Source organism: Lissotriton vulgaris, chromosome 7, assembly GCF_964263255.1.
Source record: "Lissotriton vulgaris chromosome 7, aLisVul1.2, whole genome shotgun sequence".
NCBI lineage: Eukaryota > Metazoa > Chordata > Amphibia > Caudata > Salamandridae > Lissotriton > Lissotriton vulgaris.
In genome coordinates, this window is record NC_141695.1 from 1731466437 (window position 1) to 1731485869 (window position 19433).

The window sequence follows — 19433 nt, forward strand, 5'->3', positions numbered from 1 at the left end:
TGACTTTCCTCCCCATCAGCCCTCAGTTTCTTTGCCCTGCCTGATAAGCTTTTACAGGTCTTGGTCCAGAGTGCTGTGTAGAAGACAGGTATGAATTGGCCTTCGTGGGCCATTGACTTTAGATTGTCAATTTGCATTGTTTTCCACTGTTTTGGTTATGGCACTGTTCACAGCCTTTGAACTTGGTGGGGTGATAGTTGGGGTTGGGTGGTGAGCACAAAGGTGGTGTACACACTTCTATTTAGAAGCACTTGAGTTTGAGAGCAAGTTGTCCTTGACATCTACATTTGCCATATACCTTCAGTGTGCTAATCATGAACTGTTCGTAAATCCCCAGTGTTACTCGCAGAATTAGCAACAACTCATTATTTGAATTCTACGGAGGAAAGTCACAGTACATGAGCTTTGCCACATTACTTCTTCCCCGCCTGACATTTTATTGTCCTTTTTATCTGGTTGGATACTCCTAATCCATGAATTTTCAAGGCAGCAGATTGTCCATCAGATTGTTTGCTATGAGAGGTACATGAAAATGCCCCGGAGGAGTTTTGAAATGCAAAACCTAATTCTCTCCATCAAACATGCAATTTGGCCTGATGCTCATATAGTGCCATTGGTGTGTATATATATATATATATTTTTTTTTCTCACAAAGATGGGTGGAGGGTCTGGTGGTTCAAGAGCAGGAGTACATTTAGTGGCATTTTTTTGTAAGTGCCTGCAGCGCTGCAGTGCCAGCTCCTGTCTTCACTTTTCCTGGGCTGTATTCTGATCCCCTAAATAACATGTTTTTTGAGGGTGTCTTGGTACTGGTTACTGAGTTGATTGCACCTATCGCAATGGAGGTACTGGTTTCTTGGTTGCCTGTAATCTACGGGTCTGGTAAGAACTGTTTACTTTTGATTATTAACTGTATGTTCAGCAGAGCAGGAATTTTAAGCTAGGATAGAAGCAGGCCCTGGAGAGGGTGGAGGAGGATGAGTGAATGGAAATACTTGTAAAGTGGGGGGAGGAAGTGTTCTTGGCCTCATGCACCCTGGGTTAGTTGGTGTCTACAACCAATCTAGCAGACTTGTTGTTTGCACTCCACTTGATGAAAGGGTGTGCCACTCCTGCAAGTGGTAACCAGTTTGCCAAAATAGCTGCAGGAATACTGGAAATGGGTTTAGATGCATCATTAATTTGATCGTTGACACGGTCCAAAGCATGTGTCAATGTCCACTTAAGGAGTAGGTGCCAAAACTGTAAGGGGGAGCATTGATGTTGCAGAAGAGGTGGATGCTTGGTCTTGCTGAAAAGCTGTCTGCTTGTAAAGCGTTTTTCAACTGTACTGGTGCTTCTTTCTTTGTTCATCTTTGTTCATCTTTCTGGCCATCTTGCTGTGGGGGAGGGGGGGGGTTGAATTGGGTGGTGCTTGGACTACTGCCTTCATTAAAAGTGGGAGAGGGAAGGCGCTAATAATGGTTCAACCCTATCTGCATGGTTTTACTCTGTTCACTGAACAAAGTTCTCTTGTGTGCCTTCTGCTGCTAACAGAGTAATGACCTCCCAATTAACGTGGGAGGATCCAGAGGAAAGGAGTATGCTGTGGAGTTACTCAGAGGAAAGTGTCAACCTAACTATTGGAAGTATGCAACACCACTTGATTATCCAGGGTAAGCATAATCTTGTTTTTACTGTGCAATTTGGTTTTTACTTCGAGAATACATTTTTTCCATTAGGTAAAAAAAAATGTTGCGCTTGGTGTTGAAGGGTAGCATTTTATTATGTGATAGGTCTGAAAATGTTTTGAATAATTATTGGGTTATCAGATTATTGTGGTGACCTCTGTAGTTCAGGAGCATTGCATACTTAACCATGCATGCCTCAAGACTTTCTAAAGTGTTATAATGCTGCAACGGCAGTTCCTTCACAGTTGAGGAAGCCTTAGAACGACACCTAGGGTTGTGCGAAAGGGTAGCTTTTACAAATGTGGTTCAGCTCCTACAGACATGTTCTCTATACCATTTCACTTCCTATTAGAGGGTAGACAACGGCGACAAGGGAGCTTTCTGCTTCACCTCTACGTGTTATATACAATAAACAGTTCACTTGTTAGGATCCTTGATTTCTGCCTGCCTCTCAAAGCCAGGCACCATCAATGGCTTTTCATTAAACTGTTTAATTACACAAATGGAGGCAAATAACCAAGAATTTCTACAGTAATTACAACTTAATGTCAGCGTTGACACAGAAAAGTACGATGCAAGAGGTCCCATGTTCTTGGCAAAAATGTTGTATTTCTTTTATTCATTCTGTATAAATCAATCCAGCTCGACGCAGCCAAGTTGGTTCGCCCACAGTACAGGCTTCTTCAGGGCATAAGACATCTGGATATTCCCCCCCCAGCAGTTATCATTTGCCGGTACAGTATTGCTCCCTTGTTCTGGTCAAAATCTTAAAGTAGTCGTACACTGAACGAATATTCATTCAAGCCAATTGTAGAGCAAAGCGGAATCTAATTAACACCTCCCATCAAGGGATTAATAAGTGGTGCTTTGTGAATGCACCTGTTTGTACCCTTTATCAACCTTCAACTAAAACGTCATTGCTCCTTGGCTGAGGCCGTGTACGGCCATCACGGGCGCGATCTAATAAGGCGTTCCAAATCTAATTGGGATGCCACGTTACATTGCTCTACTTTAAGATTTTGACCAGAATGAGGGTGAAATTCTGTAACGGTGAAAGAACATTGGACCTCTCGCATCGTACTTTACTGGGTCGTAACGCTGACATTAAGTTGTAATTACTGTCGAATTTGTTGGTTATTTGCCTCTTCGTGTAAATGGACTATTAGAGGGTATTCCACTTCTCCTGTCCCACAGTGCTATGCTTTGAAAGCATCCAGCCTACTTGATGATTTCGATTGTGGGATCTAATACACAATGTTTCCTTTTTAGAAGAATTGGAAAAAGCAAGTGAACAAAAATGGGTATTGATGGTGCCTGCGACAGCCAGCAGCCCCACCTCTCCAGCATTTAATCTTTTGCAAACTCCTATGTTAAAATATTTTCGTGCATCAAGCTGAGAATCCAGTCCAGGCAAATGTAATCCATAGGCATTTGATCTCACTATCTTATCCGAAAGACTGCAGTTAGATTCCTTGCCTTCGAATTACCCTCAGGCATCAGACTGGATCAGGAGAGATTTTTTCGTAGCAGTACCCCCTGCGTGTCGATAGGTGGAGTCTAGACTGTCTGCGTCGTGGTCGCCAGGAAGACGTTGCAATGTCTATATAGATGCTGCCCGTGCATGCTGGCGTCAGTTCTTTTTGTTCTCCAGCGCAGATCCGTAGAGAGCATGCCGCCTTGTCATTTTTTGACTAAACTTTTTCAACTTTCTGTGGACATCTCTTTTGAGTCTTTGACTCCTGGTGCATGAGGGATGTCCCATTGTTGGATCGGCTTCGTACCTTGTGACTGTCACAAGCTGATGTCAGTCACAGATTCACACCTTGTGTGCCTGTCTGGAGCACGACCTGAAGTAGTGCTCAGACTGTCGGGCCATGAATCAAGTCTTTGTGGAAGTAGTCCTGAAAGCTTTTGGCGGCCCTGCAGTCCGCCCACGCCATTGGAGGTCCCGGTCGAGAGAAAGGTCGCGGAGTCACAACCACTCGTCCTTGAAGTCTTTGCATTCCTCAGGTAAGTCAGAGCACAAGAAGGCCAAGAATCATAGTCTCTTTCCTTCTCCCCAGCCGACTCGACACTGGACCCAGAGCGTCGTCTCTCTTGGCTCAGTCTTCGGAGCCCGCTGGGATGGCTCCCTGTTTCCCTCCCTTAGCCGGCTCATCCCCTGCCAAGTTTTGTGTATTTTACAAAGCGCTGCACAGCATCTTTGGGCAGCCCGACTCAGCAGGCGTGCCTTCGGGTCTCTGCTGGTGGCACTGGGCCTTCAATGCCAGCAGCTCCTGCTCCGGTGCCAGAGGACCCCCAAGGACCCAGGCCTGACCCCGGATTGGCGCCGGTTGACCTTGCAGTACCTTCCCAGGAGCAGATTAAGTGACCACGCCCCCAACGCCGGTTGTGCTCCCAACCAGCATTGACCCAAGCATCAAAACCGACTTGGACCTTGTGCCGGACTAACGTCTACCAACGTTGGTACCGGAGGGTACTTTCGTATTGCTGTTCATTCCTAGCCTTCCCTCTTGCCCTGACTAGCAGCCATAGGAGGGTGAGGAGGTCTGGGAGGGGTCTATTGATCCTCTAGCTGACCAACTTGAAGAGTTGGACTGGCGAGAGGAGTTGCGTGATGCCAGTGGTCTGGATACCTCCCCAAACCTTGATATTATTTCTCCTCCGTCTGCACAGATCCGGTGTTTCAGTCTTCCTCTATTTCAACGACTGGCTGTTAATGGTGGGCTCGCCCCAGGCTGTCTCCCGCCTCCAGACTACAGCAGACCTGCATTTGCTGGGGTTCACAATCAACGTGCCAAAGTCTCACTTGCCAGCAGATAGAGGACTTGAAGCACCCTGTGACCAGAGTAGCAGTTGTAGCAAGACCCCTGTCGACCACACTGGAGCTGCAGTATCCTTGAGCATCCTTCAGAACAAATTCCAAAGGGAAACTCTGTAAATGATAAGTGACTGGAGCTTACTTAAGACTGCTTCACCTGCTGCGGTAACTGTTTCTGAGGACCTTGCTGGTCCCAAAGTGTTGAATATGCCAATGCTTGTTAGCGATTAAGGGAAATGTTTGCTTTACTATAACCTTGTAAATTCTGTGTTCGAGGCATGTGGGCTGCTGAATTCATATCTGGGCATAGATCGCCGCCTAGTTTTGGGTCCGGATGATTGCACATTGTTGTCCTAGAAGAGTCTTAAAAGTATCCCGAGATAGGTGGCTCCTCCCCTAGACTACAGTGCGCATGGGCATCCTCTCCATCCTCAGATTGTTTTTTTCCGCCATTGGGTTCGGATGTACTTTCTTGACTCAAGTTCGGAATCAACATAAAACTCTTTGCGCAATGCCCAAAGGCCTTCGGGGCGTCTGTATTGTCTTATTCGGTGCCTATACTTCATCCAGTTCTTCGAACAGGATGTCGAAGGCCGTTTGCCTTTTCGACACCAGGCCCCGACTTCGACGACAATGGAACGGAGCCCGTTCAAGAGATACCCCTTCTGAAGTACCCTCACATTGATGTGCACCCAGTGTGCAATAAATGTTTATCCCCGGACCATGACGAGGCCAGCTGTATGGCCTGTATAAGTTCCGGTCGAAGACGCTTCGACTTTGGCATACCGCACGACAGTCGGCACAAAGCGGCGCTTGACCCGGAGAACATCTTCGAGGCCGATGACGATGAAGGCGTCGACTAAGAGGATCCTGACCAGCAGTCGGACCCAGAGTCTGAGCGAGATTCTACTTTCGGTAAGGACGACTAAGACTACGTCCATAAAGACGTCGTCTTGGTAGGAGACGACGCGGAGGCCATCGGAGCAGTCTATGACGACTCGAGCGATGAGCAAGGGCCACCCACAATCGTGGGGCCTAATATTGACACTGTGCTCTCTGAAGCTCGGGGTCTAGGCATCGCCGGAAGGCCTTAGCCGAGATCTTAAGTTATATTCTATAGCCCCGCGTCAAGGCCCGGCTAAGAATACGTCTACAGAGCCATCGGTCGATCCACAAAAACCGAACAAAACCGAAACTGTTAAAGGCAGTCCTCGGATCGACGCCCTCTAGCTCCTCTGCTCCAGTCAAGTCTACCAATGTCATCGACCCTTCGGGCCACAAGGCGGCGCCGACCCCAAGAGCAGGGCACCGAAGCCAGTCTCGACGGTCAAGCACGTCACCCTGACGCCATCGACGTCCAAACATGTCGACACGGCCAAAGGACTCCAGGCTAAAAAGACTGTAAAACCGACGCTCGTAGCCTCAAGACACTGTTCAGTAAGGCCCTCTAGTCGAAAACCAAACCCGACCCGAAGGAGCATGTCGCGTCCAAGACCAAGGCCGTACCTGCTGCGCACCGTCAGCTCAAGTCGACGCAAGGCCGCAAGCATGCTGGTGATAAATCCAAGCCAATTGGATCGAAGACCACGTCGATCCCTAAGACGGTCGGTTCGTCTCCAGTGCTTCCACCACCAATTAAATACGAACTGCCCTCGACCGCTTGGCCCAAACCGCTCGAGCCACAGAGGAGCGCCGAGACCTCCAAAAAGGTATCTGGACCTTCTAAATCTCAGCCCATTCCGGAGGAGGTAATGTTCCAGGCACCCTTGTATGACAATCAGTCTAAGTTCTACATCGACATGGATTCTGGCAGACTCGCCATTCACAAAAGGAAAATCGCACCAGAACATCCTTTGGAGTCATACAAAATCCCCCTCAAGAAGAAAAAGGACTCTGCAACCTCCTCTTTGAACCTTTTCAGTCCTATACACAACATGGTGCCGATTCTCCCACACGCAGCGACGAGGATGTGGGAGATGATTATAGTCATATGGGATTTATTTATCATGCTGACGCTGATCAAGGGGGATCTCAGCACTGGACTGACCCTGATGATGCCCACACTGCGCCCGACACAGTCCTATAGTGTCAAAACCTCGCCTACTGAAGACACCGCGGCTTTTAACGCCTTAATTAAAAGAGCGGCCTTCAACCATGATGTTGACATGCACGCAGAGCCAGTGGAGGAGGACTTTCTTTTCAATACTTTCTCCACCTCTGAAAGATCGGCAAAAACACTGCCTTTGCTAAAGGGTGTCCTCAAACATGCTACTGACATTTTCAAGGAACCCACAAGGGCAAGGGTCATAAACCCAAGGATTGAAAGAAAGTATAGGCCTGCGCCTGTGGACCCTATGTACATCAAGGGCCAACTCCCATTGGACTTCCTGGTAGTGGCTAATGCTCGCAAAAGAGCAAACTCTCAGACAAGTGGTGATGCTCCTCCGGACAAAGAATCCAAAATCTTAGAAGCTTCTGGTAAACGGGTGGCAGCTCAAGCGGCTTATATTTGGAGGATCTCAAATACACAGGCCCTATTAGCAAGATATGATAGGGCTCACTACGATACACTAGAACAGCTGATGCAACACCTGCCTGATGCTTACAAAGAAGGAGCAAAAATGCTGATACAGGAAGGAAAGTTGATTTCAAATGCATCCATCAAGTGTGCACTTGATGCAGCAGACACGGCAGCTAGAGCCATCAACACTAGTGTAATGCTAAGACGTCATGCCTGGCTCCGCATCTCTGGTTTCAAACCAGAAATCCAAACAACTTTGCTCAATCAGCCAGTTAACCCTGACTTTCTCTTTGGGCCTGATGTAGACACTACCCTTGAGAAAATTAAAAAAAGACACTGACAGCAAAATCCATGGGGGCTCTTCAGTCACAGCAGTTCAGGGGCAGTTCCTTTCATCGCTCCGGTAACAGGGGAGCTTCTAGAGGACAGGCATTACAGCAAGCTCGAAACAATGGCAGCACGCAGACCATCTACAACAAGAATAACAGGTTTGGATATTGTGGGAACAGCACCAAAGGCAGAGGACGTGGAAATAACAATGCCAAAGCCTCCGCCACCAATAAACAGTGACGCCTTGTCACTGCCCCCGACCATATAACACTGGTCGGGGGAAGACTCCAGCAGTTCCTGCCGGTCTCGGAAGGAATTACCACAGACATGTGGGTGAGACAACTTATCCAATACGGCTATTGTCTAGAACTAACCACTCCTCCCAACATACCCCCAAGGCACCGTCCTATGTCCGCAGAGCACACGCACTTTTTGCAGCAAGAAGTACTCGGCATGCTGCAAAAAGGAGCTATAGAACTCGTGCCTTTAGAACAGCAAGGTACAGGGGTGTACTCACTGTACTTCTTAATCCCAAAAAAGGACGGTTCCCTGTGGCCCATTCTAGACCTCAGACCCCTAAACCAGTACATACTATCAGAACACTTCCATATGTTAACTTTACAGCAAGTTCTACCATTGCTCAGGCAAGGGGACTTCCTGGCAACACTAGACCTGAAGGATGCCTATTTTCACATTCCCATTCACCCAGGTCACAGGAAGTATCTCAGGTTCAGTCGACAACCAGCATTACCAGTTCAAGGTCCTGCCTTTCGGGGTCACTACAGCCCCCAGAGTGTTCACAAAGTGCCTGGCGACAGTGGCTGCACACCTTCGGAGACAACACATCCATGTCTATCCTTATCTGAAAGAAACACGTTAGTGTTAGAGTTCGAGGCATGTGGGCTGCTAAATTCATATCTTTGCATTAGATCGCCACCTAGTGTTGGGTCCGGATGATCGCACATTGTTGTCCTGGAAGAGTCTTCGAAGTATCCTGAGATGGGTGGCTCCTCCCCTGGACTACAGTGCGCATGGGCATCGGCTCCATCCCCAGATTGTTTTTTTCCGCCATTGGGTTCGGATGCGGTCTCGACGTCTCTCCGTCGGAACCGAATAAACATCATTTTTCACGGCCAAAAGGCTTTGGGTTCTTCACGTCGGTATTGTTTGCGTACGGTCTCGAGTTTCTTCCGTCTCCCGGAGCCGGAATCACCGGAGTTTCTTACAACTCTTCGGACGTCGAGGCCTTCTCATCGCGACTCGACACTAAGTTCCCAACATGGAGCGGAGTCCGTTTAAACTCTGTCCGCTCTGTGGGTCCAAATACCCACATATAGACGTACACCCGGTATGTAATAAGTGCCTTTCGCCAGACCATGACGAAGGAAGTTGCCGGGCCTGTGCGAAGTTCAGGTCGAAGAAGACTCTCACGATTCGGCGCGCGGTGCGCCTTGTGGCCAAGCAAGCGGCCCCGGATCCAGATAACATCTTCGGCGACCAAGAAGAAGAGGACCAGAGCCATCATCTTCAAATCTCCCCGCCTGAGACGGAGGTCGAGGCCGATCCGGAATATGACGACGACGGAGTCGTGGGTCAGGGCCTTGAATACGTCGACGAGGTAGGGGACGACGCCATGGTTTATGGGGCCGAGGAAGATAGCTCAGAGGACGAGCTATGCCCCGAAGTTGAAGAACATCACGAGGGGGTCGCGGGATCGCCTGTCGGCCTTACCCAAGACCCTGTAGCGCAAGCCACGGCCCCGCCTGTCGGCCCGGCCACGGACATACTTGCTGCGCCTAGGGTTTCGAAACCGAAACTGAAAGCAACGGTCTCGACTACACCTAAAATGGCCGACCCGAAACCGAAAGTGAAGGACTCGAACGTCCCTAAGATGGCGGTCGCAACGGCGAAAACAAGTAAGACGACGGCCTCATCGACTCCGTCGACCTCCGGTCCGCAGAAGTCGAAGAAACACGGCGATTCCACAGGGTCGAAATCGGCGCCAGAGGAGAAATCCTCTAAGAAAAGTGGCACGCACAAGACAAGCGCGCCGGCGCCGGCGAAGCCTGCTAAAGCAACCGACACAGCACCGGCTCCAAAGGGGACATCTGCGCATCGCTCCAAGGACTCGGGGTCGGCGCCGTCCATCCCTCTAAAAGACCTCCGGAACGTCGCATCCGAGGGCAAGGCCACCCCGTCGGTGCCAAAGTCATCGGTCACCGACGCATCTCTCGTGGCGGCTTCGCTACAAAGAATTAAGGACAAGCTTCTTTCCTCGTCGACGCCAACGCCATCGACGCAGAAGGCGGCAGATGTCCCGGACAAGCCGGCAAGCAAGCTCCTCTTCCTTCTACCTCCAAAGGTGGTGCCAAAGGCTTTTTCCTCTAAATCGACGCCAAAGAAGTCGGATTCTTCTACGGCGGGGACATCTTCAGGTCAAGTGATCGACCCCGAAGAGGATTCGGAGTGTTTTATAGATGCGGACACGGGGAAGTTGACCCTTTACAAGAGAAAGATCACTTCGCAGCCGGTGGAATCCTACGTCATTCCTCTAAAGAAGAAGAAGTTTCCACAGGACGCCCCGGTCCTCATGGAACCTATTCTACCTCCTCAGGGAAGGAGCCCAACACCGTCTCCAGACCACTCTGACAATGGGGACTATGGTGAAGAGGAACAATACACGTTCCCAGTAAATGAACCTGATGCACAGCCAGATTCTTATTATGGCATTGGGGACCAAGGCAACCACGATGTGGGGCAAGAGCCACAGTCCTTCAGTACACGTGCATCCCCTACGGAGGATTCTGCAGGTTTTCATGCACTAATTGAAAGGGCAGCTGCTAATCATGATGTGGACATGCATGCTGACCCAGTTGAGGAAGACTTTCTATTCGACACATTTTCAGTTTCGGAAAGAAATGTAAAGACACTGCCTATGCTCAAAGGGGTCCTCAAGCACGCTGCGGACATCTTTAAAGAGCCTACCAGGGCGAGGGTGGTCAACCCACGTATTGAAAAAAAGTACAGACCAGCGCCTGCAGACCCTGCATACATTCGAGGACAGTTGCCGCTTGACTCCTTGGTGGTAGCAAACGCACGCAAGAGGGCCAACTCCCAAACAACGGGTGAAGCTCCTCCCCCGGATAAGGAGTCCAAAGTGCTAGAGGCAGGGGGCAAAAGAGTGGCTGCACAGGCTGCCAATTTCTGGCGTATTGCAAATACACAGGCACTACTGGCACGTTATGATCGTTCACATTACGACACACTAGAGCAGATTGTAGAACACCTGCCTCCGCAGTTTCAAGAGGGCACCAAAATGCTTATACAAGAGGGACAACTGATCTCCAACGCGGCCATAAAGTGCGCACTTGATGTCGCGGACACAGCCGCTAGGGCCGTTAACACCAGTGTCATGCTCAGAAGACAGGCTTGGCTCCGCATATCGGGGTTCAAACCTGACATTCAAACAACCATACTTAATCAACCAGTCAATCCGGATAGACTGTTTGGTCCAGATGTTGACACCACCCTGGAAAAGATTAAAAAGGACACTGAAACTGCTAAATCGATGGGGGCCCTACAATCTCAGCAGTTTCGGGGCAATAATTTTCGTCGCTCAGGTGCCCGTGGAGTCACCAGAGGACAGATGGGTCAACAGTCGCAGTTCCCTAGAGGTGGAGCACAGTCCTCGTACCCCAAAAACAACAAGAGGGGCTACAGGGGAAACAGCAACAAAGGACGTGGCAAAGGAGGCAACAATTCACGCTCCTCTGCCCCAAGCAACCAGTGACTCTCTGTCACTGCCCCCCGACCATTTAACACCTGTCGGGGGGAGAATACAGCAGTTCCTGCCCGTCTGGACCAACATCACCACAGACAGGTGGGTGCGACAGCTTATCCAGTACGGTTATTGTCTAGAGTTAAAGTCCACTCCACCCAACATTCCACCAAGGCAAAGACCTATGTCAGCAGAGCACTTGCACTTATTGCAGCAAGAAGTGTTGGTAATGCTGCAAAAAGGGGCAATCGAGCTCGTGCCAGTGGGGGAAGAAGGCACAGGGGTTTATTCCCTGTACTTCCTCATTCCAAAGAAGGATGGATCTCTACGGCCAATTCTGGATCTCCGTCCCCTCAATCTGTACATACTGTCAGAGCATTTCCACATGCTTACACTGCAACAGATTCTTCCTATGTTAAACAAAGGAGACTTCTTAGCAACCTTAGATCTCAAGGATGCTTATTTCCACATTCCGTTACATCCGTCCCACAGGAAGTACCTCAGGTTCACTATCCAGGGCACGCATTATCAGTTCAAAGTCCTACCCTTCGGAGTCACGACTGCCCCAAGGGTCTTTACCAAGTGTCTGGCGACTGTAGCAGCGCACCTCAGGAGGCAGAACATCCATGTCTACCCCTACCTCGACGACTGGCTCGTTCAAGCCAGATCGGAACAGCAGTGCGCCGCGGACATGTCGACTACCATTCACCTCCTTCACGACCTGGGTTTCTCGTTGAATTACCCGAAGTCACACCTTCAGCCGGCACACGTCCGGCAGTTTCTGGGTGCGACAATCAATACCCTGACGGCCTCGGCACAACCAAACCAGGTCAGGATAGACGGCATACAGTCTTTAATCCAGAAGTTCAGACCGGGACACTCACTTCCAGCAAGAGTGTTCATGCAGTTGATAGGCATGATGGCCTCCTGCATCTTCATAGTCCCTCACGCACGGTTGCATATGCGCCCGCTCCAGGAGTGCTTAGCAAATCAGTGGACACAGGCTCAGGGACAATTAACAGACCTAGTGTTGGTTACCAGTCGGGCATACAACTCTCTGCATTGGTGGACTCCACACAACCTTTGCAAGGGCCGACTGTTCCAGGAGCCAGTGCCACAAGTTATCCTGACAACGGACGCATCTCTCCAGGGATGGGGAGCACACCTGCTAACTTACACAGTGCAGGGACTATGGACGACGCAGCAACAGAAGATGCACATCAACTATCTAGAACTGATGGCGATCTTCATGGCGCTCAAGTCCTTCATTGTACATCTGTGCAACAAGGTGGTGTTAGTCCGGACGGACAACATGACCGCGATGTACTACATCCAAAAACAGGGAGGCACCCACTCACCACAGCTGTCTCACCTGGCTCAGAGCATGTGGAAGTGGGCCATTCAGAGGAACATCTTCCTCATGGCAGAACACCTCCCGGGGAAGGACAATCAGATGGCGGATCTGCTCAGCAGATACAGTCATCAAATGCACGAGTGGGAGATACATCCATCGGTACTCCAGCCCTACTTCCAAAGGTGGGGGCGTCCAGACATAGACCTGTTCGCCACAAGGGAGAACGCAAAATGCCAAAGCTTCGCCGCCAGGTTCCCACACCCCCAATCGCAGGGCAATGCGATATGGATGAACTGGTCAGGCAAATTTGCTTACGCTTTTCCCCCGACACCCCTGATACCACTGGTGGCGAGGAAACTACGGCAACACTCCATGACACTCATCCTAGTTGCTCCAACGTGGGCGCGCCAGGCATGGTACACCACGTTCCTCGAGCTCTCAGTGGTCCCGCATCAAAGACTGCGCCTCACGCCCAGACTTCTGACGCAGAACCATGGAGAAATTCAGCATCCAGATCCGCAACAGCTCAACCTAGCGATCTGGCTCCTGAAGTCTTAGAGTTTGGATACCTGAACCTACCTCCTGAATGCATGAACATCATCAAGGAGGCAAGGAAGCCGTCAACCAGAGCATGCTATGCCGCAAAATGGAAGCGTTTTGTCATTTACTGTGCAGACAATGACATAAACCCGCTAGATGCATCTATCCCTAACATCATTTGCTATCTGTTACACCTTTACAAGTGCAAACTAGCGTACACTTCTATTCGGATACATCTATCCGCCATCGCAGCTTACCTTCAAAATAGGCAGCATCTCTCAGTCTTCAGGGTGCCTGCCATTAAAGCGTTTCTTGAAGGACTGAAACGAGTCATTCCCCCAAGAACACCGCCAGCTCCCGTGTGGAACCTCAATGTGGTCCTCACCAGGCTGATGGGACCACCGTTTGAGCCAATGCACTCGTGCGAACTGCAATTCCTAACGTGGAAAGTTGCTTTCCTAATTGCCATTACGTCACTAAGACGCGTAAGTGAGTTGCAAGCACTCACGATACAAGAGCCTTTCATCCAGATTCATCCAAATAGGGTGGTACTACGTACTAACCCCAAATTCCTTCCAAAGGTGGTGTCACATTTTCATCTCAACCAAACTATCGATTTGCCTGCATTCTTCCAGAACCCACAAACAGTGGCGGAAAGGATGCTCCATACCTTGGACGTACGGAGGGCATTGATGTACTACATAGACAGGACACAACACTTTAGGAAGACAAAACAACTCTTTGTTGCCTTCTCACCACAACACAAAGGCAACCCAATTTCCAAAGCAGGAATAGCCAGATGGATTGTTAAGTGCATCCAAATCTGTTATCATAAAGCCAAGCGCACTTTAACAATACCCCCAAAGGCACATTCCACACGCAAGTTGGGGGCATCCATGGCTTTCCTGGGAAACATTCCTCTAGAGGATATTTGCAGAGCAGCCACGTGGGTTACACCACATACCTTTACAAAACACTACTGTGTTGATGTACATTCCAAACAGCAAGCGGCTGTAGGGCAGGCTGTTCTCAAGACACTTTTTCAGGTTTCTGCAGCTGGCACGGGCAACCGCCGCTGATGGAGGGACTGCTATGTATTCTATGCAAAGATATGAATTTAGCAGCCCACATGCCTCGAACTGAATATGCTACTTACTAGTATGCATCTGTTCTTGGCATGTAGGGCTGCTAACATTCATATCGCCCACCCTCCTCCCCGGTGCCTGTCGCAGCTGCAGATATACTATTGTATTTAATCATTAGCATGGACATCCTTTACACTTGCCACTCCATCCTCTGCCACAATGGCTAAAAACAATCTGGGGATGGAGCCGATGCCCATGCGCACTGTAGTCCAGGGGAGGAGCCACCCATCTCAGGATACTTCGAAGACTCTTCCAGGACAACAATGTGCGATCATCCGGACCCAACACTAGGTGGCGATCTAATGCAAAGATATGAATGTTAGCAGCCCTACATGCCAAGAACAGATGCATACTAGTAAGTAGCATATTCATTCCTTACCTTAGAATATCCCCAGGCGTCAGTCTGGATCCGGAAACTTTTGCGTAGCAGTACCCCTGCGCGTCGGTAGGCGTCGTCTGCAGGCGTCCCCTGCGGCTCCGCGTCCGTCGTCGGCGTCGTGCGCCGTGATGACGTCGCTGGAGTACATAGACGCCGCCTCCGCGCGCTGACGTCAGTTCTTCTTTTTTCCGCGCCAGTGGACGCAGATCTGAAGAGCAGTACTCCGGTCTTTTGACCAAGTTTTTCGATTGTCTTTTTTCTCTATTGTGCCTGATAGGATGCCAGGATTTAAGAATTGCGATGGCTGTGAGCGCACGATGTCGGTCACAGACCATCACCGCCTCTGCCTCCGGTGTCTGGGCCCCGACCACGACGTGGACTCCTGCGTCGACTGCCGGGCCCTTACCAACAAGGCTAGACGGGAGCGGTCCCGCAAGCTACTGGAGCTCCGGGTGTCGGCCCCACGTCGGGACCGGGAGCGGTCCCGGTCCGGCCGGAGGTCGAGAGAGCGTTCGCGGGAGCGGTCGCGGAGCCGCGCCGGGCGCTCCGGAAGCCGACGCCACTCGTCATCCTCGTCAGGTAAGAAGCACAAGAAGTCGGGGCGTCGTCATCGTACCCCCGACTCCCCCCGACGCTCGCGCGATGCGGCCGGGGGCTCGGGTGACCCCAACCCCGCGGCTCCGCGAGAGTCGCCGGCGCGGCCTGCCTCATACCCTCCGGTCCCTGGGCATGGTGCGACGCCTGAGGAGATCGAAGCGTTCCTCATGGCCATGAGGGCGCTCGCTTCTCCGACGGGGCCTACGGCGCCTTCGGGCCCAGTGCTACCGTCTGGGGGCCCTGGCGGTTCGGGTGTCCCTGCCTCGGCGCCGTCGGGTGCTCCGGCCCCGGCGCCGCCGACGGCTCCGACCCCGGCGCCGCAGGGGCCTTCGGGATCGGCGCCGGCTGGTCTTCCGGCCTCCCCGGTGCCGTTGCCATCGGGGTTACCCCCGACGCCGCCCCCGCGCGGCGCCGGTTCTCCGCTGCCGGTTCCGGCCGGCGGTGGGGTTCCGACGCCGGCTCCGGGCGGCGCCGTCCCCTTACCTTCTCCGACGCCGGACGCGGCGCCGGACGGGCGTCGATCGACGCCGGTCCCGGCGCCGATGGGGCCCATGAACCCCGAGGAGCCGGTCTTCATCATTGACTCCGAATACGGAGAGGATGAGGAGTACGGTGAAGGTTGGGAGGGGTCCGAGGACCCTCTGGCTCGCGAGTGCCAGTATGACCCGGACTGGACAGGTGACTTGGGGGATGCCAGTGGTTTGGACGACTCCCCTAACCCTTGCTTGATCTCTCCTCCAACCGTGGCATCGGTGGAGGGAGCTGCCTATTCTGTGGTGCTGATGAGGGCTGCCAAGGCCTTAAACCTTGAGCTCCCCGTCGCGGCCGTGAGGCCTAACATCCTCACCGAGGTCTTCAAACCGCAGTCATGCCCTTTGGAGCCTCTGCTGCCGTTTAATGAAGCCTTGTCTGACGTTCTGTTGGGCACGTGGTCCAGGCCCGCTTCAGGTGCGCCTGTTGATCGGAACGTGGCCAGGCGCCACCGTCCTTGTCCGGACGACCCCAAGTACCTGTCTACCCACCCCACTCCTGAGAGTCTGGTGATCCAGGCCTCGACCTCCCAGTCCGCATTCCCGTCGGCCCCGCCCGACCGGGAATCCAAGAGGTATGACCAGTTTGGCAAAAAGGTCTTCTCGTCCATTAGTTTGGGCCTGCGGTCTTGCAACACCGCCTGCCTCTTGGGCCGCTACACCCACTCTGTGTGGGATACGGTCGCGGAGCTGCTGCCAGAATGCCCCATGGAGGTGCGGGCAAAGCTCGGTCAAGCTGTAGCTGAGGGCCGAGATGCAGCGAAATATTCAATTCGGTGTGGTCTTGATACGACCGACTCGCTGGGCAGGGCTATGTCTACGACGGTGGCGATTCGTCGTCACGCCTGGCTGAGATCCGCCAATTTTTCGGCTGATGTCCAAAATACTCTGATGGACATGCCGTTTGATGGCTGTCACCTGTTCGGTGACAAAGCGGACCACGCGCTGGAACGCTTCAAGGACTCCAGGGTCACGGCCAAGTCCTTGGGTCTCTCGACCCAGCGTCAGCAACCGGGTTCGTTTCGTCCCTTTCGTGGCCAAGGAAGGGGCGCCCCCACACGTGCTGCCAGCCACGCGCCGCAACAATCCTTCCAACGCGGTGGCGGCCGTGGAAACCGCCGTGGTGGCGGTCGGGGACAACGGCGGGGTCAGACCACACCTTCCCCCGCAGCATCTACCCCAAAATCCTCCTAGTCCGTGCTTTCGGCCCCATGTGACGCCAGTGGGTGGCAGGGTTCGCCATCACCACGCTCACTGGCGCACGATCACTTCGGACAGGTGGGTGCTGCAAATTGTCCGAAGGGGCTACTCCCTCCCCTTCGAGACCTCTCCTCCAGCCATGCCACCGCAGAACCACCGTGTGTCGGGGGACCACTTGACACTTCTGCAGGAGGAAGTTACGGCCCTCTTGGCCAAGGGGGCCATCGAGCGCGTTCCTGGGCCAGAAGTAGGGCGTGGTTGTTATTCCCACTACTTTCTGGTGCCCAAGAAGGACAAGGGGGGCCTACGTCCTATCTTGGATCTAAGGAACGTCAACGGCTTCCTCCGGAAGGAGAAGTTCAAGATGTTGACGTTAGCTCAGGTCTTGGCTGCTCTAGACCCGCAAGACTGGATGGTCCCGTTGGACTTGCAGGACGCCTATTTTCACATCCCCGTCCTGCCGGCCCACCGGCGTTACCTGCGGTTCACGGTAGGCCAGGAGCACTTTCAGTTTATCGTGCTCCCCTTCGGCCTTACCAGCGCCCCACGGGTGTTCACAAAGGTGATGGCGGTGGTCGCAGCCCATCTGCGCAGGTTGGGGGTTTCAGTCTTCCCCTACCTAGACGACTGGTTGTTGAAGGCGGGCTCGCCCCAGACAGTCGTCCACCACCTTCAGATGACGGCAGACCTCTTGCACGACCTGGGGTTCTCCATCAACGTGCCGAAATCACACCTGTGTCCCTCTCAAAAGCTCCTTTTCATCGGAGCGGTTCTGGACTCGGCGAAGTTTCGGGTTTATCCTCCGGAACGGCGGGTTCGGGATATTCAGGCTTTGATTCCCATCTTTCAGCCGCTATCCCGAGTCTCGGTCAGGTTGACGCTGCGGCTGCTGGGACTGATGGCTTCCTGCATCCTTCTGGTGCATCACGCCAGGTGGCGGATGCGGGCTCTGCAGTGGGACCTGAAGTTTCAGTGGGCCCAGCATCAGGGCAACTTGTCCGACCACGTCTTGATCTCGGAGGGCACTGCGAGACAACTGCAGTGGTGGCTTACGGACCGCGATTGGGTCAGGGGCAAGTCCCTCTCCCTTCCCCAACCGGAGCACGTTGTCGTGACGGACGCGTCCCTCCAGGGCTGGGGTGGCCACTTGGGAGAGGCGGAGATCAGAGGCATCTGGTCTCCGGCGGAGTCCCGGCTCCATATCAATCTGTTGGAGCTGCGGGCGATTCGTCTGGCACTGAAGGCATTCCTCCCCTTTGTCAACGGGAGTGTGGTGCAGGTGTTCACCGACAACACCACCGCCATGTGGTACTGCAACAAACAGGGCGGAGTGGGGTCGTGGACCCTTTGCCAGGAGGCTCTGCGCCTCTGGCAATGGCTGGAACGTCAGGGCGTGACTCTGACGGTTCAACACCTGGCAGGTTCTCTGAACGCCAGGGCGGACGAACTCAGCCGTCGGTGCTCGATGGATCACGAATGGCGTCTGAACTCGGACGTGGCGCAAGGCATCTTTCTGCAATGGGGAGAGCCTTGGTTAGATCTATTCGCCACAGAAGAGAACGCGCAATGTCATCAGTTCTGCGCGTTGGAGTTTCCAAGACGGCACTCGCACGGCGACGCCTTTCGGCGCGAGTGGAGTTGCGGTCTGTTATACGCCTTTCCGCCTATACCACTTCTGCCCAGAGTGCTGAAGATCAGGCGCGACCGGGCCCAAGTTATCCTTGTGGCTCCGGACTGGGCTCGAAGGTACTGGTATCCCGAGCTACTCAGCATGTCAGTCGGTCCCCCGATCCGCCTGCCCCTTCAGGAGGACCTTCTGTCGCAGCAGCAGGGGACGGTCCTCCACCCGAACCTGTCCAGTCTCCACCTCCATGCTTGGAGATTGAGCGGCGGCAGTTGAGGCCATTTGACTTGCCTCCTGAAGTCTGTGATGTTATTCTGGCAGCCAGGCGTCCCTCCACTAAGTCGGTATACGCCTGTCGGTGGAACAGATTTGTGGCATGGTGCACAGCAAAGGCTGTGGATCCTCTTTCTGCCCCTCTTTCGGAGGTTCTTCTGTTTCTTCTTTCTCTTGCCCAGCAGGGCTCTGCTCTGGGCACTATCAAGGGCTACCTTTCTGCCCTTTCAGCCTTTTTGAGGCTTCCTGATCAGCCTTCTTTGTTCAAATCCCCGATTGTAACTCGATTCTTGAAAGGCATCACTCACATGTTTCCACCTGTTCCGTTTGTGATGCCTCAGTAGGATTTGAACCTGGTTCTAACTTTCCTGATGTGTGCTCCCTTTGAGCCCCTTCATTCTTGCCCTCTCCGTCTCCTGACTTTAAAGACGGCTTTCCTGGTTGCCATCACCTCTGCCAGGAGGGTGAGTGAGCTCCAGGCTCTTTCTGTCCAACCTCCTTTCCTGTCCATTCATCCTGACAAGGTGGTTCTGAGGACTAGACCTTCTTTCCTGCCCAAGGTTGTTTCGGCCTTTCACATCGGGCAGTCCATCACCCTCCCTTCCTTCTTCCCGCCTCCGCATCCTTCAAAGGATGAAGAGCGGCTCCATCGTCTGGACCCAAAACGTGCG

At 52.6% G+C, this 19433-nt stretch overlaps 1 long non-coding RNA gene across 1 annotated transcript in view; it reads left to right on the top strand.

Annotated features, from left to right (window-relative positions):
- LOC147706486 (uncharacterized) overlaps positions 1-19433 on the top strand; it is a 47068-nt gene that overhangs the window by 2243 nt on the left and 25392 nt on the right. The window contains exon 2 of the long non-coding RNA XR_015297642.1: positions 1537-1655. This is a non-coding gene — a long non-coding RNA (uncharacterized LOC147706486). The remainder of the gene's footprint in view (positions 1-1536; positions 1656-19433) is intronic.